This window comes from Crocodylus siamensis, chromosome 10, assembly GCF_052110815.1.
Source record: "Crocodylus siamensis isolate JL-2025a chromosome 10, ASM5211081v1, whole genome shotgun sequence".
Lineage (NCBI taxonomy): Eukaryota > Metazoa > Chordata > Crocodylia > Crocodylidae > Crocodylus > Crocodylus siamensis.
The window spans coordinates 4580821-4603166 of NC_143404.1; the positions used below are offsets into that span (position 1 = coordinate 4580821).

The following is a 22346-nucleotide window of genomic DNA, read 5'->3' on the forward strand; positions in this document are numbered from 1 at the left end:
AGAAGGAGATCTTTTTTAAAGAAGCTTCTTTGCAAGGGAGATAAGCGACATGTAGAACCACCTCTCCAACGCCATCTTCAAAGCCACGGAAAATGTATTCAAGGTGAAAAGGCCAAGCCTTTGAAAGGGAGAACCAGAGATGCACACGCGGGCTGCATAAACCCGCTCCCGTCTTCACGGGACTACATCAGCTCCGTTTCTGCGTGCCTTGAGCGGCGCCGAAGGTGCTTGGGAGAGCGCACCCGCAATGCAAAGCCCTGCATGAACACGGAGCACAATTATTAACCCACGTTCCTCAGGCTTCAGGCCCAGGTGAGACACTGGGTAATACGTTATTGTCGTCCGCAGAAAAATGTGTCACTGAGAATGCCTCTGCGAAATGGTACCCGAATCCCCAGTTTCCCAGCGCGGCAAGTGCCAATGCGATGGGCAGTGATGATGATGAAGGTGGTGCAAGGCAAGGAATATAGCAATGAGCCACAGGGGACACAGGGGAAACCTGCGATGGTCTCGCGAGGTCCCTTCCAGCCCAAATGTCTGTGAACCCTATGAATCCACGTGTGCAGGGGGCTGACGGAGATCGAGAGCTTGTGCCGAGCTGAGCCGGACCGCCACGTCCTTCGGGTTGGGGAGATCTGCCAGTCTACCCAGCCAGCCTCGGCCTTCCAGCAAACCGCCCTTGTGAAGTCGAGACATAAGACTATCCCGGTTCAAGAGCAGAAGTTTCACGAACGTGCCCTTGGGGCACAAACCCGGCTTCACGTAGCCCTCCCCTCCCCTCCCGAGCAGGGGCGTTGGAACCGCTCGTGCAGGGCTTGGTGGGGGGAAAGCACCGAGTGATTTATGACTGGGTCGACGGTAGTTTTAGGAAGAATTAGACAATGGATTTGTCTGGGATGGTTTGGACAGGGCGGATCCTGCCCCGGGCAGGCTGGACCAGACGTGGCCTGTGGATGTCCCCTCCAGCCCCGCTTTGCCGCGACTCTCCGACTCTAAATGGAGAAGCCAAAAGCAGAGAAACGTCTGGCCTTGCTGGGACGGAGCCGGTCCCTGGGTCCCAGGCTGCAGAAAGACCATTGTGACCCTCCAGACAAAGGAGCTTTCACCATGGGATGATGCAGCAGCTGCCTGTGCAAAATAATCGCTTCACGATGCTCCTGCAGCCGCCGGGATCCATATAAGCAACAACTTCCTCCAGACGAGGGGGGGAAGGTACAGCCCCCAACCCTCGCATGTGCTGAGCCCTCTCTGCTGCTCATTAACAGCTAGGCCCAGAAGTCTAATTGCCCTTAATAAAAAATTCAAGGCTGCCCCCCTCCGCCCTCCCACTGCAGCTTGGAGGCGATTCCCACTGCCTAGCATCAATGGCCCGTCACACCACGCTGCCCCCGGACGCCCGGGGAAACAGAAAGAAGCCTTTTATTTCCTGGAAAACAAAACGCTGCTTTTCTGTTGCGTTCTGCCGGGTTTTCCCCAATGCCCAGAGAAGGGCGAGCTCCCGGCGAGAGTTTAGAGCCAGGCCTCGATGCAAGCCAGGAAGGTGCTGCCTTCAGGGGGGCGCTTTGCAGGCAAGGTTTAATTTTTGCAATTCTCACAGCGTTTCCTTGCCCTTCTCCCTAATGCATCTAAGAGAAGGGGTCAGGGCATCGCTGCCAGGCCATACCTGTGCGAGAGGCGCGGTTTGTAGAGCCAAAGCACGTGTGGCAGCTGGGTGCTGGCCCCTCCGCGCCCTGTTTCCTGGGGGAAAGCGTGGTGCGCAGTACAGCTAGCTCCATCCCCAGCGCAACAAAGATCACCTCTACCCTGAGCTGGGAACAGAGGGACAAAACCACACTTGAATGCCTCCAATTAAGACAGCTCCTGGCGGCCGATCAGAGCCATCGGGGTCTAATCGGGTTGAAATTCTCCCTGCAACCTGATAAGCGAGCCAGTGCTCGCAGAGGCCCACTGTGAGATGTCACCCACGTGACCATTTCTCTTGCCTTGCTGGGTAACGTGACCAAGGAAGTCATCCTAGGACGGGTCTCGCGGGACCTAGCTGCTTCGGCCTCGACAACGAATGAGTCTGTCGCCCACCTCTGAAGAGGTGGATCCCAAAGGGTCCAAACTCGACCCACCCAGGGTTACCCAGCCAAAAAGTCCCTCCTAACTATGCTAACTGCGCCGGCGCCAAATTCAGCCCAGGTGCGGTCAACAGCCTCCATCACATAGGCACCCCCCCAAATCTTACCGAGACACACGCATACACCCTCCCGAGATCTTCCTGACCCTCACATGAAAGGAACAGCAGGGGGGTGAGGAAGCAAAGCAGCAGACAGACTCCAGCCTGCACAAATTAGGCCACAAATGGCACGAGCATCCTTAGCCTCATAATGCTCCCATCACCTGGTGCTCTCAGCCTCCAGGGCTGTGATGCCCTCCATCCCTGAGCCCGGCCCGGATCACCTCTTGCAGCCCCTAGCAAGCCCAAGGGACTATACTCCAGTCCTTGGGTGGGTGCCTGGCTTGTGCTCCGCAGCAGAGCCAGCAGGCTGGCCGGGCACACAGCAACCAGCAAGGAGACCCAAGGGCACTGGTATAAAGTAACCCAGGTGAACAAACCTCACCTAAGCCTTCCCAGAGGAGGGGAAGAAGAGGTGGCTCTTGTACCCCAGGTGCCAAGAGGGGCTGCTTGGGATGGGAGTGGGAATCGAGGTCCTTATTATTGGAGACAGCCTTTCAGCAAGAGAGCCCACCGCACGTGGCCTCCTGCCACAAGCATCTGCGGCGAGGCTGCATGACATGGGGGACGCATCCGTCCTGCTCAACCCGGCGCTCCAGCCAAACAGCCCTGACTGTCTGGCGGGGCTCAGCGCCAGGAGGCTGCGGTCTCAGGTGAGAAGGTGTGACCAGCAACCTAGCCCCTTTCCTGCCCTAGTGCCAGCTGCAAGGTGCCTAAAAGACACGTCCCGACACACTGATAAAGCACCGGTCCCACCCGTGATAGCAGCCCTCTCTGTCCCCTCGCACACGGAGGTGACAAAACACAAGCCCGGCCATGACCGCAAGTATCCAGCGCAGAGCTGGATCCCGTCTGTGCTTTGAAGAAAGGCAAAGCCAGAGAGAGAGAAGTTTAGGCACTTCCCTCCTAGACAACATCCAATCTCCCCTTCCTCCGGCTTCACGATGCGGAGAGCCACAGCCGACCCAATGCTCTTTAATACAGCGGTCACAGCCTTTCTGGACTCCAGGCCCTTCTGTTACTGTTGTGAACCATAGGGCACCCCATTTCAAAACCAAATTTGCAGATGACAGCGCTCATCTCCTTGCAGAGGGGCCTGGCAGTGGGAATGGAAGATCATCAGGCAGAGACAAGCCTGAGCCTGTGCTTATGTTTAGCTGCTTATCTGCTCACACCTGGAGGCACCCTTCAGAAGATCTGGCAGCACCTTGGTTGAGCATCCTGACAAACTTAGCCTGAACTCACTTCTCTACAGAAAGCTCAAGGCCCCCAGTTTGCAAGGCTGCGGTTGGGGGGGGGGGCAGGGGATGCTTCTGGCACAGCCCCCTTATGCAGCCACAGACAAAGCAGAGGGACATTTTTCAGCAACTTTTTTCGAAGACGGTCCGAAATTCAGATTCTCTCATGGTCGGGGCAGCAAAACCCACACACGAGAGGCAGGAGCAAGCTCTGCAGGGTCTGTGCAAAAAGTCAGCTTTAAGGGGTGGGGGGAGAAAAAGCGAAAGGATTATCATCACGTTTTGACCATAAAAAGAGCAGCCAGTCAGGCTCCAAATTCCAACTTGCTGCTGCTGGAATTAAAAGACAAGGGAACCGATTAGACGCCCACATCAAATTAACGTCGAAACAGAGCGCTGCCTGCCACTGACAACACCGGGCACCCACCAGCTCTTCTGATGGAGGGAAGGTAAAGCAGATGCAAACGCCGGGCCCGATGAGACGAGACAGACACGCTTTTGTTGCCAGATCAGCTTTCCAGAGCGGGAGGGATTCCAGCAGCAGGGAGACTCCTGGAGCAGGCAGCTCGCCCGAGATAAGGTCTGCTCGTGAATCAGGACCAGGTTTGTCCTTCCAGGGTGAGGGCTGAACCGTTCCAAGCAGCAAAACCCGACTTGGCTGCCAGGGTCCTGCACTACCAGAGCAGGACTACATGGATGCTCATCTTTTCTGAGATCAGCCAGGCCATAACATAGGGCCTACGTCAGGTGCCCAAGTCCGACACCTATAAATCCATTCGGTATCGGGAGCCGCCACTCTGCTTCAGACAGAGGAAGTCAAGGCCCAGAGAGGATTTCATCAGCCCTTGGCTGCTCTGACCTGCTTGGGAGTGGGTCCACCCGGTCCCCAAGTGATGTCTTCTTGTCGGGAAAACACAACAGCTGCAGCCCCACTGGCCATGGAGCTCCCCACCACCAGCCCTCCGAGGCTCTGCAGCCTGCCGTCATCTACGGGATTTATGGCTCGGTATTGATTCATCTTCTGCTAGCTCTGCTGTTGCATTCAATGGCTTTTGCAGGGGAACATGAATCACAGCAAGCATCCTGCCCTCTCCTTGCATGCAAGCTGCAAGGAGACATAGATACAACCCATTGTCCAAGGGCTACAGGCCATCCTGATCCTTTAGCACCCGGGGACAGGAAGGGAAAAAGAAGTGAGCAAAGAACCACACCTGCCTAAACATGTGTCATTGCAGCCACTGCTCCTCTGCCTCAGTTTTTCCCCATATAATTCTCTCTCTCCGGCCCCTGGCTCACGACACACTCAGCAACAAAGTCCTTGTGCCAAAGCTTTTGCGAGAAGTTCTCCATGGGAAGCAACCCGGGCACGCCCCCCATGGCAGCATCTTCACTGCTTTCATGGGCAGGCTGCAGGACCCTCCTCTCTCCCCACTCAGTCTCAGGTTGCAGCTTAAGGATGATATATAGATCTATTTTTTTAACATCAAGAAATACATCACTTGATTTCTTTTACTGTCACAAGCAAGCCGTTCTCCTCCTGGCTTCACCCAGCCGACTTGGCCAAAAAAAAACCAACCCACCTGCCAAAGATTAGGACTTCGGCTGACCCAAGGCAGCTGCTTGCTGCGTTCTGTGCTGGAGCTGGGCCTACAACTCCCTGCAAAAACAGAGGGTCTAAAAACAGCTTTAAGGCCCCAAAACTTAGGAAGTGCCAGGCCTGGAAACATAAGCTGAGCACTGGGAATCCCAGCTCTCAGGAGCCATGAAGCAGTCATTTCTAGCCCCAGCACATGACAAGGTATAGGACCTTAATAACTCGTTTCTCTATCTACCATGTCCCTCCGAATATAATTTTAGCCGACATTATCTCAGGAGAAGCTAGAAACTGCAGTGGGAAGGATGAAATTCCATCTCTGTCACCTCCAAAGGGAGAGCCTCTCCCCAAACGTAGCCCACGGACCGGGAGCCAGCGATGGAGCAGCTGCCGGCGGCTTGCAGATAGCTGGCTGGTAACGTGGCTCCTCCCTGTTTGGAGCTAATTACATTTAAAAGGCAGCTAAAAATACAACTTTCCCATGGAAGCAAGTGCTGTCACTGTCACGGGGGGTGTTATGCAACTGGGAACGGGAAGAGGAATGGGACCGCCACTTCCGAGGGAAAGGGAAGCACTTCCCAAAGCTCTGGGCCAGAAGTCGTGGGAGAGATCCTGGCATGCAGGACTTCACTGGTAGCATGGGCGGGGGCCAAAGGGAATAGGAATGTGAATGCTTGGAAGCCCAGGAAAGGTGCAAAACAACAGCTCCCGCACCTCCGAGCCACGCAAGCGAGCTTCCTGCAATGCCCTGCCATTCTGCCACGCACAAGGCAAAGCAGCGGAGCCAAAGAAAGAAAGAAGAAACCCGTGTCTTCCCCCAGCCGCAAGGGAAGACAACTAGCTCACGGGCACCGATTCCATCACTCCCAGAGTGCAGATGGGCCGGTGGGGCTCCGGGCTGGCACAACCCACCGCCCGTGCATCGTTTGCAATGGAGCTGGAGCCTCAGACCTTGGACAGATTGCTTCCTTGCGCTCGGGCTTGAGAAGAAAACGGCTCGTACTGGTACCCCCGTGTCCCACACCTGGCCTGAGCTTAGCGAAGGCTGAAAATCCCGTGCTGTCAAACGTGCTCCATTTCCAAGCCAACTGGGATCAACGTGACATTTTCCAAGGACGTTTCTACAGCCAACTGTGCACAAGGGAGTGTAGGGCCAGCATCACAGCTGGCCACTTTCGAGTCTCCAATGGCCAAGTACCACTTACAGCACAAATTTGAAGCAGGGGGTGAATTCGGGCCTCTAGAAATGCCTTAGCCACTCTGTCACTACACCCTAACATCTGGACTGGGCTCCACCGAGGACATAACACCGGCAGGTGGAGGGAGTGCCACAATACACACAACGAGTACTAAAGGAAAAAGCAAAAACATTATCAGACTGGAAACCCACGTAGACAAATCCCTCCTACCGTACCGCAAAGCACAAGCATTGACCCACGCTACTTCCCCAAGACGGACCCCACTGGTTGCAAGGCTTTAAAGGCTTGCGCTGATGTTTGACTTCATCAGAGCGGGTCAGAGCGGCCCAGAAAGAAGGCAGAGACACGCGTGATGGGGCTCTGGCTTCCACGCCGAATGGAAAGCTAGACCCATCATTCACCACCCGGGAGATTCCTACAGCACAGAACAAACTTGGCTTTTCTATTGTTTAATTTGCTCCTTCTGCCCCCTTTGCGAGACACGCTCGGACGCAAAGGGACGTGCTTCCTAATGTAGTCATCATGGTTATTTTATCTGGAAAGCAACCGTTTCCTCTCCTTGTGTTCCCCGGGCACGAGAACAACGAGGATGTTGTTGTTTATTTCCTCCTTGGATGCACCCTGCCCGGGACAGTCGGCCCAGCGCTGGGTCCGGCTTTGTCCCAAAGACAGCCACGATCAGCTGCAACGACGAGCGACGTGGAGGTCGCTGACTTCAAGCGCTCAGCCACAGAACGGCTGTTGGCTTCCCGTTAATATTTACTACAAACAACCCCCCCCCCTTATCCGAAATGATTATTCAGCGTTGATGACACAGTAGCACACCAAGATGCCAGCATGCTTGGCATCCCACACGTGCACAGGAAAAGAGACAGGCTCTGCTCAGAAGACCTGACCGGCAGGTGCGCACCCATTTTCTCAAGAAATCTCTTGCCACGCACAAGGAGCAGGGCCTGCTTGCACGGCTACAAGCCAAGGAGCGGGACTCTGGTGTTAGAGGTGCCAGAGCGGCAGCTCATCTCCAGCGCAGTCTCCCAAATGTATTGGAAAGGTGCTGAGGCAGGAAGGGCTAGCAACCCAAGGCCTCCTGTGGAGGGGCCAGGTGAAGGCTGCTCAAGACTAATGGAGGTGGGGTGGAGTTAAAGCAAAACCAAGACCATTTGTTGCTGGGATGGAGTTAGAGCAAACCAAGACCGTTTGTTGCCGGCCCCCTGCTATCATACGCCCAGTCCAAAGGCATCAAGAGGGCTTTCCAGCTGGGATTAGAAAGTGCTTTGTGTAGGTGCCAACCACAGCCGTAGACCTGAGGTGAGGAATGTTAAGCCAATTCACTGCTGCAATTCACCCATTTCCCTTAATCCTTTCTTATTTTTAATGAGGGTCCTTTGCGAAGCCAACGCTGCCGAGGCGACTTGAGATCCTAGACGTGGCCGCCTTTGTGCATATCTGCAAGAGCATTCACATGTCTGGAGAGAGCGCTTTTATTGTTGCAGCAGCATGCATGGACCCCGGTCCAGCGCGGAGGGCAGAACTAATGAAGCCTGCCATGCAGAGCTCTGTGAAGTTAATACATTCACGGTGATCCCTGCATAATGTTTACTGCCGGCTTCTCCCCTCCCATCACTGCGAGCGCAGCTCATCTGAAGAAGGGAGAGTTGAAAGGTACCAGGGGATCTGAGGCTTGATGGAGCCAAGGGACATCTCTGAAGAGCCCGGAGCCCCTTTCATCCCGGAAAGCATGGGGCAAGGGGAAGCTAGCACTGCTTGATGCAGGAGCCCATCACTGGTTGTCAAGCGGCCCAGGCAGCATCCTCCCGGGCACTGCCCTTGCTTGGCGCAGGCTCCACGTCACCCGCTTCTCCGAGCACAGCACCAGAGGCGGCCGTCGCTCCGGGCAGCCCACCGAGATTGCAGGGGCAGGTGCAGCGTCTTGGAGGAGGCTCCTGGGCCTTGCGCTCCAGGGCAGAAAGAGCGAACGGATGCCTTCCCGCGAGGCTGTTAGTCACTGCCCTTAGGTTTCAGGGTCGGGGAGGAGGAAAGCGAAGGGGGAAGCGCGGGGTGCTTTGGCGCGGCGAGTTAACTCCCGGCACGCCCGAGCAGGCTGCGTGGGGACGGCCTGCCGGACCGGAGGCGAGGTCCACCTAACTGGCGGTAGCTCGAGCCACCGAAGCAAAGCTGCAAGCGCCTAGGCGCGGGCAACCGGGAACGCTGTCACGCCACGAGAAAACAAATGCAAGCCAGAGCTGTGCAGCGCTCCCCGCCTGGTGGTCCCTGCCAGCACCCCCTCCAGAGCTGAAGACCGAAGCCTTCCTCCCCGCCACCCGCCGGGAGCTGCGCCCGCGCCTGGCAACAAGTCTCCCGCGAGCAAGGCCGGCCACCCCCGCAGATGTCCCCGCGCCCGGCCCGGGCCTGCAGGGTGGCACGACCGGCGCGCCGCCCACGCCCCGGCCCCGCCGCCCCCGCGCACCGCGCCGCGTGGGGACGCTCGCCTTTGTCCCACGGTGACAGGGGCGAGCAGGATGCTGCAGCCCGCGCGCGCCCGAGGGGTCCGAAGCCCCGATTTGCCCCCGGGGCAGCCGGGCGGCGGCTCTGCAGCCGCGCCGGGCACCCTGGCGCGGGGCCGCCCCGCGCCTTTGTCCGCGGCCGCCCTACCTGGTCCGCGGCGGGGCCGGCGCCTGCAGCCGGGCGGCAGCTCCCGCAGCCGCGCCGCCCCCCGGCTGCCCCGCCCCCGGAGGAGGCGCGAGGCCGGGCCGGGCCGGGCCGGGCGCGGGGCTGCAGGGGCCCGGCAGGGCGAGCCCCCTTGCGGGCAGGAGGTGTCGGGGCCCGCCGCGGGGCTGCGCGGTGCCCGGCGTCTAGCCCCGACCCAGGCGCCGGCGTCGTGTCCTCCGGGGAGGCCTCCCCACGAGCTAGGCCGCGGCCGTGAACGCCTCGCAGCGGCGTCGGGCTGCACCCTTACCCACAGCCTCTCCCTGGGGATGCTCACGAGCTGTTCGCCCCCCGCCGCCTTCGCTGCCCGGAGCGAGGTCCCTTTCTCCGAGTCGGCGCGGTGCCCTGGCCGTTGTGGCCTTTCCTCGAGCCCTGCGCCCCTCGCTGCCGGCCGCGGCTGCCATGCGCGGGGTGCCCCGCGTGACCCCCGCGGAGCCGCGCTGAGCGCCCCGGGGTGTGACGGGACCGGGTCTGTAATGCTGGTGGCGGTGGGCTGCGCCGGAGCGAGCCGGGTTGGCATCCCCGGCCGGCTGAGGTGCCAGGTTTTGCTTGGCGGGGACCCGTTACACCTCTGTCCCTGCCATAGCTGGGCTAGCAAACCCTTTGCAGCAGGCTTTCTCCACCCTCGTGGGCAGAGCTAAGGTTTTCATAGCTTCTAGGGTCGGAGGGACCTGAGCAGATCATCGAGTCCGACCCCCTGCCAGGGCAGGAAAGAGGACTGGGGTCAAACGACCCCGGCAAGGTGTTCATCCAGCCTCCTCTTAAACACCCCCAGGGCAGGAGCCTGCACCACTTCTCTTGGAAGCCGGTTCCAGCTCCTAGCCGCCCGACCGTGAAGTCGCGCCTCCTGATGTCTAGTCTGAAGGTGCTACTTCTTGAAAAACGGCTTTTTATGTAATAAAAGCATTCACAAGTGGAGGGTGCAGTGATGTGGCACCAGAGCCTCCCCGGTGACAGCAGGGCGAGGCTTCACAGCTCTAGGAGGCAGATCGCAGGCCTCCATCATCAAAACTTGTGGGGACTCAGCGGGGTTTGACCAGCATTACCCATCATGGCATGAACTATTAGACACGCACACTTACGCGCGGTGCAGCTGGTAGAAGGACAGGGGTCATTCCTCCCAAATGGCTTTTTGGAGATCTAAACCAGCCATCCATATTTCAAGAAGCACATACTCACCACCTCCCCTACCCACACCAGCTGGGATCTACTGACCTACGTACAGGAGTCCATCTGCAGACTGTATACGTGGTGATTGTTCCTAGCCGATGTGATAAGTCACTTTTATGACATACCTTTGATCCCCTTGCTGCCACGGTGCCTGCTAAGCCATCACTGCCTGGACTGCATCTGGAACTGCTTCCAACTGTCTCCTTTCCCTGCAAAAAACCAGAATTTCTCCCCAAATTTCCATTGCCCCTAAGTAATATGGCCAGCACTATCTAAACCTAGGCCCATAATGCATTCGGTGTCTGCTGTCTTTTGACTCATGGCTAGAAACACAAGCTTTTGTGCTGCTAGAAAGATTTCCTTCCCTGCAGGACTCGGCTCTTGTCACCAGTCCAGAAGAAGCAATTAGTGCTGACCTAACTTGTGCATGACGCTGGAGTAACGCCACGGCAAGTCCTGCCCAACATTTTTCTCTTCTTCTGAGGCCAGGATTTCCAGTAGGGATTTGGTATATCCCACTTCATTTACAGAGGAGGAGCTTGTGGAGAGTCCCTTGTAGAAACTCTTGTAAAAGCCCCTTGTAGGCCTCTAGTAGAAGAGCAGAGGGTCAGATGAGACACCCAAAAAATGAGACCCTAGTTGCTTTCATACCCTCCGCCAGGAATCCTAACACACCTGGTTTAACAAAGTGGGAGCTGCGAGACCAGAACCAATGCAAGACTAACCTCGCAGCGAGTCCAAGAAAAAACGTCGCCCACAAAAATCCTTGTCTCTAGCCTCTTTCTTGGACCCTTGCAGCTCCAACACTACCACGGGACTAGAGGCAATAATGCTTTAAACAACAAGACCAAAAATGCCATGGCTAAAGTAGTCTAAACAAGACGGCAGGGTGGATGCAGAATACATGACCGCGTTCTCTGATATACACAGGTTTTACCAGCGCTTCTCTGAGGTGACCTGGACATCTTGTACGTGAGGAAGCATCGCCCCAGGCAGGATCCATACTTGCTTGCTGACTCGGGACCGGGGGTGGTTAAGCTGCCATATGTCATGGGAGATGGGGAAGGTACAGGCAGCAACAGCGGGCAGGTACAGGCAGCAACAGGGGACAGGGCAGGGTGGAGAAAGCAGAGCAGCAGATCAGGTAGGGGATACAGGGCAAAGAGCTGAACCCCGGGCAGCAGATCACAGGAAGGCGATCGGCATGGCACTTGGGGAGGGTGTGGGCTAAGTTGTGTCATGCCTACTAAAAAGGTTAGCCCCCACTGATGAAAAAAAAACCATTAGCATTTTATTTACCAGAACCCCTGAACGCACTGGTCTCGCATTGGTTCTGGTCTTGTGTCTCCCACTTCGTTCAACCAGGTGCATTAGGATTCCTGACGGGGGGTGTGAAAGCACCCGGGTACCAGTCATCTCACCTTCAAAGCAATGCCTTCAATAGGGGTACGCCAGGAGTTGCTGATATTGGCCCAGATTCAGCGCTGTTGTCAACACGTGCACCTCTACAGGCATCTGTGGATTTACAGCCGGAACAAACCTGGGCCGGCACACTTTGAATAAACCGAGATGCCATTCATTAAGCGCAAACCTAATCTATAAAAGCAGAGACCAGACAAGAAGCCAGCAGTGTGGGCCGTGGCTTTCAGCGAGTGTCTGGGCATGGGTGTCTCTGATGTTAGAGCCAAGGGATGAGCAGTTGAGACTTTTGGATTCGACATCCCTGGCTCAGCCATGGACTCGTCTTTGTTTAGCCATGCATAAAATGGGGATAACTATGCGCCTTGCAGGGCTGTTGGAAGAGCCTATTCATGTTTGTGAAGGGCTTTGTGAAAGGCAGTGCACTTCTGCTGCGCATGTTTTAATTTATAGCTTGCAAAAAGCTTCTGGGGAAGCTAAGCCGGTTTTCTGTCTCTTTTTAGGGTGGACACTAGGTGTAAGAGAGGAATCTGAACCCTTTTGTCTCCACCAGCACTACCAGAACAGCAACTCAAACAACTGGGATATTAGTCACAGGTCTTTGATTAGCTCTCCAGTTTATGCCCCACCAGCTGGACACAGTCCTGGCTCCTTGTTCATTTTTTCACTGGATGGTGAATCCGAACATTTTCCGATTGCATGGGAGAGAGGAGGTGGAGATGTACACACCAGGCCTTAGCTATCTCCTTTAATGGCTCCGGGGGCGTCATTCAAACAGGCAGACTTGGGGCACTTTTCTTTCCAGGCAGCCTCTGGCTGAGGTCTTCTCTCTCAGCCCTTCTGCCACACAGCCCCATGCTGCAAACAAGGGAAAATGTATTTCGATCTCTAGCACACCGGGCCACGGTGGATTATCCTGAGTTATGCGATAATCTCCCCACGAAAGGGTTTCCTATGATTCCCCGGGCCTGGAATGCCTTTGATGCTCTGCTCGGTGATATTTCCATCAAGTCCCTTCTCTCACAGCTGTTCCCCGGAGGCGGGTTTGATGGGGTGCCCCGGAGGGCCAGGCGAGGCAGTCGGCTTTGGTGTAATTGCCATGTCAAGCGGATGTCTCCTACAAAGAAGCCTTTTATCTCTCTGTTGGTGCATGCGCCTGCATGTGCGTGTCTCGTGTCGGGTGTTGGAAGCCAATTAATTCTGAGGTTTCCCCACAACATACCCGGGACGTGATATGAAGCTGCTGGGTCACCAAGCCATCCCAGCAGGCGGTCTCAAGGTGCCAGTTACTGGCTGCACGCTGAGCTTTGTCTCAACCTCTGCTCCGACCTGCGTGTGAATTCCTTCGTGCCGAGCAAACAGACTCGATGCTGCTCACCGTGTCTGTCCTTGCCCCTTCTTCCTCCCCCTGAAGGCTGCTCTGGGCTCTAAAGACATGTCGAGACATACCCGGGCCAAGAGAAACCGTGCTCGGGTTAATCAGCAGTGCAGACTGAAGGCATTTATTTCACTCGCTCACCACTAATCAAGGTTCCCGCAATGAGCAATGCAATTTTGGTGTGGGGAATAGGCTGATGCATGCCCACTGACCACTAAAATGCAAGGAGAGAAGCGGGATGAGTCAATGGCAGCCTATGAAATGCCCCCAAAAAAGAAGATCCAAATCCAGCAGTGGTTCCTCAGAAGATCAGGACTATCCTGGGCTTCCAGTGAGTCTTAAAGGAATGGAGGGGCACAGAGGTGGTCCCTCCGACAAAAGAGATGGGTGAGGAGCAATGCAGACCTCCGTGGCTCGAAAGGTTGGGTAGTAAAGCTGCTGGAGGGAGAGAAGTCCCAGGAATCAGCAAGCTGAAATGTGGAAGGGATGAGAAGGACCATGGATTTATAGGAAAATAGTGCTAGAAGGGACTTTAAGAGGTCATTTCTTCTACCCCCAGCTAAAGCAATCCTCCCAGACATGTTGGTTTAACCTGGGTTTAAACATTTCTTCTAATGACAGATTCATCAACCCCCATGGAAGCTGCTCCACGCTGAAAGTCCTGTCCTCCCCGCACCATTCAACCAAAAATCTCCCTTCTTGTGGTTTTCTCCTCTGCCATTGTCCTACTGTGGAGGTTGACTTAATAGCGTGGGATTTTTCACCCCTAGCATCATGGTGTTGGATACGTTACTGGGTGCATCTACATATATGCTTTAATACACATTAACCTATTGTAATGCTCGTTCAAGCATTACCAAAAAACCCGTGCTCTTTAGCTAATGCACCTTAAAATAAGCTAACGTACATTTTTCCAGTACATGGAGGTACTAGATTGAATGCACATTACCTAAAGTGCATTAATGAATGTGTAGCCACACCCCATGGCATGTAAGTGAGGAGCGGATCCAAACGTTTTAAGATGAAAAAGCAAAAGCAAACGCTTTTCAGAGATACTCTGGGACCTCAAACAGACGTCCTTAGACAGTACAGGCTAGGTCTCCGGCACTGGATTTCTTAGCCATGTATCTCACAGATCTGTGTATCATTATCCAACCCTCGTGGTTGCTGCACAAAGTGCAAATGTCAGGCACTGGGGTGAAGACGGCACTGGGAGACTAGATGTACCATGGCTGATAGAGGCGAGAGAGGCTTAGAGATCTGTTTGGAATTTGGCCTCTGGCACAGTGCTCTGGGACGGTTTCCTATTTAACAGCAGCCAAGGAAACATTTTCAATCACATGGAACAAACAACTGAAAAGCAAGAAAGACAGAAAATAGAAAAAGGGGGACGCGGAGAACTGCATGCAATTATAACTGCAAATTTACTAATGAGCTCAGAAGTTGCTATTGAAGTGAAATACTTCTCATCTTCAAAACCTTTCTCTTCCCTCACATGTTGTCTTTTTAAAGGGCTTTGAATATTTTGCTCGAGCCAAAGGGACTTGAATGCTCGGAAAACAAACAGGAACAAGCAGGGATCTTTTCAGCTGTGACCAGTTGTAAATTGTATTAAGGGGATGATTTTTGTGCAGCCGAAAATCATTTGCAAGCTCAGCCAGAAAAAACATTTGCACCAGGAATAGCTTATTGAATGCGTACAAGCCCTTGTGAGAGCTTCAGCTGGGGGAATTCGCGTCCAGCTCATCATGCAAAAGGCCAGCCATGTGTAACAAAAGGCACATAACAAAACTCTGAGTGCAATCTACCCAGTTCACAACCTCCAGCAGTAAACTTTTCCACTGACTAATTATTCTCGGGGAAAGAGGAATTTGTTAAATACCCAACTTGGCTTTTACAAATGCATTTTTTTCGAATGATCTAACCCCGTTGGAAACATCAGGTGGTTCAGAAGGACAGCTAATATTTACCAGTTTTAGCATTGCACACATATCATATCAAGCGGGGTTCTTTTCCTCACTCTTATTTCCGCGGCACGGACAGACAGTGCTATTTCTCTTCCTCCATAATCTGCGTTACAGACTCTCCTCTCGCGCTCCTGCTTGAAAGAAGCTTAACAGCTTTCCTCTGTGTCAGCTCCAGGTTATTAATCGAGACCTACAGGTTCCTGACAGGTTAGAGCCAAATCAAAGTCCCACTAAAGTCAGCAGCAAAACTTCCATTGACTTCATTAGGACCAGGAATGGGTTCTTCAAGTATCTTCCAAAGCCGTAAGCTCCTTAACGTCAGCATTAGGGGGGGTTAATCTTCTTAGAACCCTTTTTGACACACACATTTTTATATACATTTGAATGGCATTTCTAAATGAAAAAAGACCCACTTAGAAGTGAATGCAAGCGCTCTCTGCCTGCCAGCTGCTCCATTCAGGGCCCTCAGGTTTTTCCTATACAAAGTTTTTAACACTATTGGGGCAGGATAAAGTGCGGGTGAATGGGCCAGGAGACAAAATCTCTCTCCAGGAGAGGTAGAGCACAGGCAAGAGATGATGTCACCTGGCCCCATACAGCGTGCCTGTATGCCAGTTCAGGCAGAAAGGCCTTTTTTAATTTTGCTTCTCTCTTTGGAGACCACCACTGAAGCTATTCCTTATGGTAAGCATTTCTGGACACAGACGGTCGCCCCAGGAGGAGTGAAGACAGTGGTCACAGGCTCTCTGACCGCCCCTCCAGAGGACGGACACTGGCTCTTGGTGACTACAGTCACCACCCTGGACCAGAGCAAGAGGAGCACACCGAGACGGGAGCAGAGAGGAAGCGCCAAACCCTGAACTCAAGGCAAGCAAAGGCAAAACCGATTCCCAAATGCACTGTTTCAAAGGGATGCCATCCACATACATTCGGAGCGGGGTGGTAATGGATAAAGGATCCATGGTTTTGAGTCGTCATTGGATGAACTACGCTCCGTTTGCAGAGTCACACAGCCTGCCAGTTTCCCAGGGGCTGGGGGTGGGGATGGCAAAGCACATCTGGAATGTTAATTAGGCATCCAGGACTACATCTGGGGGATTTCTCAGTGCAAAGCTACACAGAGGCCTTGGCACTGGCCGCTTCTGGGAGCGAACGCCATGCACGCTGGGCCGGAGGACGCATTCCTCGCTGCTAGCAACTGAGCGGCTCTGAGGTCAGGTCATTCTGCTGGGGACGCTGCACTCTGTGAGCGCGCTCGCTGGCAGGTCGCAAGCCCCGTTCGGCTGACTTGTGGGGTTTCCGGAGCTGCTGTGCAGAGCAGATCCCACACACATTGTTCCCGGATGCTAGGTGGAGAGGAGGAACGGTATTTCCCCTCCGGGAGTGTGAAAAAAACACCCTTCCCACGCAAGGCCTCGAAGGGCTCACTGCAAGAGGTTTCCCTGCTGCTCTGGGACGGGCATCGGCATTGCTTGGTGCTTTTCATGAGATGCTCATCTGGAGCCTGGGCTGTTTTCATCTGCTGCCCTACAGCAGAGTCTGCGGCTTCCTTGCCTCTGCGTCCCATCTGCTCCAAACCCATCTGGAGGCTAATCCCAGCCCCACAAAGGAAAATGCTGCTTTCAATCCGCCCTGCTCACCCCTATGCACACACACACGCATGAATGCACACGCACACCCATACCCACATACAGATGTGCACATGCACACACACACAACCACCCTCCCTTGCTCACATCCCACGCTGGGATGGCCCACACACAATCCGTTCATAACCAAGCACCACACCGCACGTGATCTACTGTGTTACAAGCATCTGGGAAGAAAAGGGGATGTTCTCTGCAGCTCTGACGCCTGCTCTCCCAGGCCACCAGCGGAAACCCCTGTCAGGATTGGAAAGTCCCAAATGATGCAGATGCCTGGAGGAGGCTGAAAGGGAAGAAAAGACTCTAAGGCAAACAAGGGTCAAGTGGGGAATGACAAACGGGGGATGGAAACGCTCATCTCTTTTTGGTGGTTTTTCCAAATGAGCTGTAATTACAGGATATCCAGCCCGGCAAAGTGCTGGAGTATATTCAGAGCCTCTTAACAAGACCGGGGTGTGCTGTATAAGTCCGCAGCCAGGAACAATTGCCGTCCTGAAGAGCTTGTAGTCAAACTAGATGGGGCAGACAAAGAGAAGGGGGAAGGCCAGGGCTTTTGGAGAGGAGATATAACTTGCCCGGGGAGTTACACCCCCAGAATTCAAACTCTGTCATAAAACATAAGGGTCCAGGCTGGGTCCCTGGACCCTTCAGCTGGAATTACTGAGCAATGCATAGGAAGGTACCAGGCTGCTTTGGCAGAACGGATTTGGAAACGAAATAAGATGCACCCAGCAAAGGCAGGCTACTCCCAAACTGCAAGGGCTGGCTCCACTGTTGGAGCTGCTTCGCCTTCATCTCATGTTTGCCACCATCGTTCCAATGCCATTATTTCATTATGTTCTTGGGATTGTATTTTTGCCCCAGCAATCACCTCTACCAAGGGCTGCTGATGCAGAGAGCATCCCCCTGCCTTTCTCAATGCTTGTTGCACAGTATATCAGCTCTTGGATCAAACTGACGCCTATGCACCCCACTCTCCAGAGACACGGGCAACTTCTTAAGATTATTTTTCTTACTTAAAATTATTTTTCTCTGAAGCATTCACTGAGTCCTGCTGGTTATTTCCTCCTCTGCCACCCTGGATATAACCCTCCGTGACATCCCGGTTCGTCCCTGCAGAAGCAGTGATGACATCGGAAGTTATGAGTTCAGGCGATGGATAAACAGAAGGCAAATTCTTTAAAACAATGTCGTTTTTTTCATGCTCGCATCCACAAAAAACAAGATGATGCAAGGCACCGAAGCGGCCTCAACCCCAAGCAGAACAGAGTTCCCGGGGTTTGCCTTGGGCCCTGCCTTCCAGCTTCTTTGCTAGAGAGCAGAAGCGATCGACAATTGAAAGCCTTCCCCCTCTAGCGGGAAGCCTGAGAATAGCCTCCAGCCCCGGTTCTCAAATGATCAGCTTATTCTCTGGCCCTGTGTTTTATTCCAGTATAAATATGCTGACCTGCTGCATAGGTCGAAACCCCGCTGTTCACATTGCTCATGGAAATCAAGGAAGCGCAGCATGCAGGCAATGAGAATCCGGCCAGTTTTCTTCCCCGGTTTGCTGCCACGAGACCCGTCCGCACTTCCTGTTAAAGCCTGAGCCCATTGACGGTGCTCAGCACCCAGCAGGGAAAGAGCAGGATTGGGCTCACCCCTGCAATTAATTCCAGTTCAATCTGCCTTTTTTCAAAGAGCATCTTTGATGTCTTTGCTCGTTCCTCTCCTGAGCCTTATTTAAATTAGCCACAGCCAGAAAAATACTCGCTTGCTAGGCCGTCTTAATGCAAAACTCGACAAATTTACATTCAGTTTGCCGCTGAGGTGAAACAAGTCTCCCACTGATAATTGTTCTAGGGGGGAATATATCCCAGCCCTTGTACTATCCATCACGGCTGCACTTATATCCCACATCTGACTGCCCCACGGAGAATTCGGTATATTAAAATCTCCCCCCATTAGCACCTCATTAGAAAATGTTCTGAGAAGTTATGTATATTAACGTCTCCACGCATAACCCCATCTGGGCGGAAATTCCCGAAGACCTCCTTCAAGTCCCCCACAGATCCATTTGCACAAGAGCGATATCAAAGTGTTACTCACCTATATCGCAGGGGGGCTAGCCGGCTATTAAGTGCATTACAGACCTATTTAGTTTTAATAGAAATCTCTTTAACGCAACGTAATGCAGACAGTTGGGATCCATTAGCGGGTAGGTCTTGGCTGGAGTTCCCCTCGGATCAGAGAACCAGCCAGGCCTGAAACACTGACAAGTAGATTTGGAGCGGGGTTGGGATTTTTTTTTTTTTAATCAGTCCGGGTCACTACACTATACATTATAGTCTCTGACTATAATGCAGGCATCCTTCCTCTCTTCCCAATTGGAGATCACAATGGTGATCTTACAGCTCTGCCATCTTGTCTGTGGTCCCCTGGAGAATTATCGATGTCGATATTGATGATGACAGGAGATCATTGGCCAATAATGGGTCATAATAACACACTGAGAGGTGCTCCAAGGCAGTGAACCCTGACCCTCTATTGTAGAGACCCTCCCACCCCTAGAACAACCTTCCACTTCCAGCACAAGGAGGTGAAATTAGGGGCATAAACCCAATTATTTTCCATGTGCAGGTTAATCAGTGACATCTGCCTCCAGGCTGGGGCCTGTTCTCTTCTGTAGGGTCCTAGTCTACACAAAAGGACTATTAGGACCACCAGTTTCCCATCCCCTCCCCTTCTCCCCCCATTTTTCCAACCTGCAGTCTTTGCCATGTGAAAGCTTCCATTTCAGGATCCAAACTCGATGGGAGATGACAGTGCCGGTGCGAACGTGAGCATGCTTCATCAGAAAATTGACGGCTGGAAGGGTGCCCTTTAGCAGAAGCCAAGCAATGATTTCTCATCCCAACAGGCCTTCCCACTCTCGTTTCTAAATTGATCCATGGCTGTCAAGCGGTGAGAATTTGAATAGAAGAGACGTGGCAAAATTAAGTGAGATTTAAAACACTTCGCTGAAATACACGGCAAAAGCTTTCCTAACGAGAGAGGGATGCTTTAAAGCAACAACAACAACAAAAATCGTCCTTAAAATGAATGCAAAACAAGGAGTCTCTGGCCAGATGAGTGAGAGGTGGTGGGCCAGCTATTTTATCACATTGTAAGCACTTCCCACTGGCACGTCGGAAAGATAAATTAGGTTTCAGATGGTCCCTGAATTAGATTAAATCAAGCCACGTATTAAAAATGCCCAGAACTTATTTCAGATCTTTCCTCTGACTTGTCTGCTTCCTGGCCCAGATTCACAGTTGCTCCTTTCCAGTGTTTAGCATGAGAATGGAGGGTGGGCTGAGATGCATTTTCCTTCTCTGTTTCCTGAGAAGGACCAGGACTTGGCTTCAGGGTTGTTTCAGTTTAAGCATAAGCTGTTCATGCCCCTCCACCCCGCAAAAGGCAGCGTAGAACAGTCTTTGCTCCAACTTTCTCTCTATCTTTTTGCTGCATGTTGGCAGGGAGCTACTCCATCCACTTTCTGTTTGGAAGGAGCTCTCTTATTTAGAGGGGATTCTGCAAGAGCCACACCAAGGGGAGGCATAGCACAAGGTCCAGCTGCAGCATCTCCAAGGTTGGTCTTTTCCAGGCAAGGTAATCAATGACTAATACCATCAGCTAGTGGAAGGCATCATCTCCTAAATAGCCATAGGTGGCTGGAAGATGATATTTTCCCCCATTATTGCTCTTTTTGTGGCCAGTGCTGTGTGAAAATCCATTCTCAGTGAATAATCTCAGATTCCAAACTGTAAACCCATGATTTAGGGACAGGCGCCGGAGAAGACAGCAGTACAGACACCACCTCTTCTTCTAGCATGTTGCTTCCAATTGCATAACATCTAATGGGACAATTTAGATGAAGGATTTGGGAGCAAAGGGACAAAGGTCTCCTTTTACTATGTCCATATGCTGATTATCCCTTTTTGCTGTGACCTGAGACAACCTCAGTCTCCCTACTAGGCATGTACCTTCCCTAGAGTTTATAGTGCCTGGAAGGATTCAAGACCCAGCTCAGCTTTACCTTGGTTTGTCCAGTGAGCAAGTATTGGGAGCTGATGGCAACCTGTCTGCAGTAGGAGGAAGGAGCAAAAGTGTACTGGAGGACCTTCTCTAATTGGGGTCTAGAGGAAGACTGCCTGCTGGGAGCAATGAGGGACAGCTTCCTTGAGGAGAAGGCTTTGGGACTGATTGCTTCAGTAGGAAGGAACCCAAATGTGAGGATGGCTGAATTTCCTATATAAGAGCTCCACTACAACCCCATCATTAATCCATCTGGACCTGATTGTGTGTGGAATTGAAAAATGGGATGGGAGGGATTGTATCATAGAGAAGAGAGAAGTCAAGGCAAAGCCATACTGGGCAATATAAGGGTAAGTTGCACTCAGGTCTGGTGACACTCCAGAGACTCACAAGCAGCATCTTCTGCACTACCATGACACCCCTGGCTTTCTCCGCCCTGCCCAGGTCCAGCCCCGACTCAAACTCGGGATGTCTTTGCAACCCTGCAGTATCTCATAGACATCTTCCATGATTTTGGACATGTGCAGTAAGAGATTTCATAAAAGGTCCAGTTTGGTTCATTGTGAAACGGGGTTGATGATTCCCTCTCCTCTTTATACAAACTCAGCCACCCTGATGCTCTCCCCCTCTCAGGTCCTCAGCCCTTATGGAAAAATCCTGACAAATAGAATAATGATGAAACCAGCTGAAAACCTAGAAAGTCACCTGGGTTCAGGAATTTAAACCTGCAGAACTACTAAATTTACTTTTTTCTGTAGGTCTCTGAGCTCTCCCACAGGAGACTGGGGCAGGGACGGGCCCCTCTGTTACGCTCTACAGGACCCTTCCAAAAAACCTGACCCCGCAAAGGGTGCCTTGTACCCAAAAGCTTGTCGAAATCCCTCCCAGCCATGCTGCTGGTCCAATACAAACATAATCAACCCCACAAATCCTGACCTTTCATCTGTGCCTAGAGCATTGCCGGTACCACATTACTCCTCCATGAGGAAAACTGGCACATTCAGAGGGCAGTGCTGCCAGGTCTACGATAACCATCGTATTCATAGGATAATTTCGTCCCTTGTACAATGTACAATCAATAATATCAAAAGCGTTCAAAAAAAGTACAATATTTCAGGCACCTAGTTGGCACCACATATGCAAACCCCAAATGACTCAGAGAGTCTTAACTAACTTTCGGGTCTGCTGCCAGCACTTTCTTAGGACGGCTCACCTCAAAATAAAGAAATGTTTCGAAGGTGATACCCCAGGTCTCACTCACTCAGTGACGAGTTATAGTGAGCATTACAAAGACTTCTTTGCACACTTGTTGGCATCCTCTTTCAGCGTACGATCGTTTTTCAGCAAACACCAAATAATTTTGAGCTTCCATGATGAGCATTTCATATCTAAGAGGCCTCAGAGATAAGCCTTGCAATGCTATAGCCTCAGAGAGTGTTTGCACACCACAAAGGGCTCATTAGGTACCTTAGAAACCCCCATCCCCGTGCACCTCGCCGGCCCCCTGCCTAGGGGCTGGTGGATACAGGATAAAAGCCTACTGCTACTACCAGTGGAGGAGGGAACCCCATTCCCCCAGGTTCTTAGCTACCCATCTGCATTGCTTAGGGGCTCTCTAAAGCAGAGAGCCAGGCTCTGAGGGGCATGTACCGAGCAAGGGAGACGGGCTGCCCTGGTCCAATGCCAGCCCCATCCCTGCAGCTTGCAGGCTGGGGAGAGCCCTCCGCACCCTTAGGGGGCGCTGCGCAGGCG

At 53.0% G+C, this 22346-nt stretch overlaps 1 protein-coding gene across 3 annotated transcripts in view; it reads right to left on the bottom strand.

The window, feature by feature from the left end:
• Nucleotides 1-9343, bottom strand: part of NDST1 (N-deacetylase and N-sulfotransferase 1) — a 34995-nt gene extending 25652 nt beyond the window's left edge. Inside the window, exon 1 of one of the 3 annotated variants that reach the window (XM_090064201.1) lies at nt 9209-9343. The gene's annotated coding sequence lies outside the window, so the exon portion shown is untranslated. Of the gene's footprint in view, nt 1-8904; nt 9059-9208 lie in introns of those variants that run through there. The other 2 variants (XM_090064198.1, XM_090064196.1) reach the window with 2 other exon arrangements.
• Nucleotides 9344-22346: the final 13003 nt, after the last annotated feature.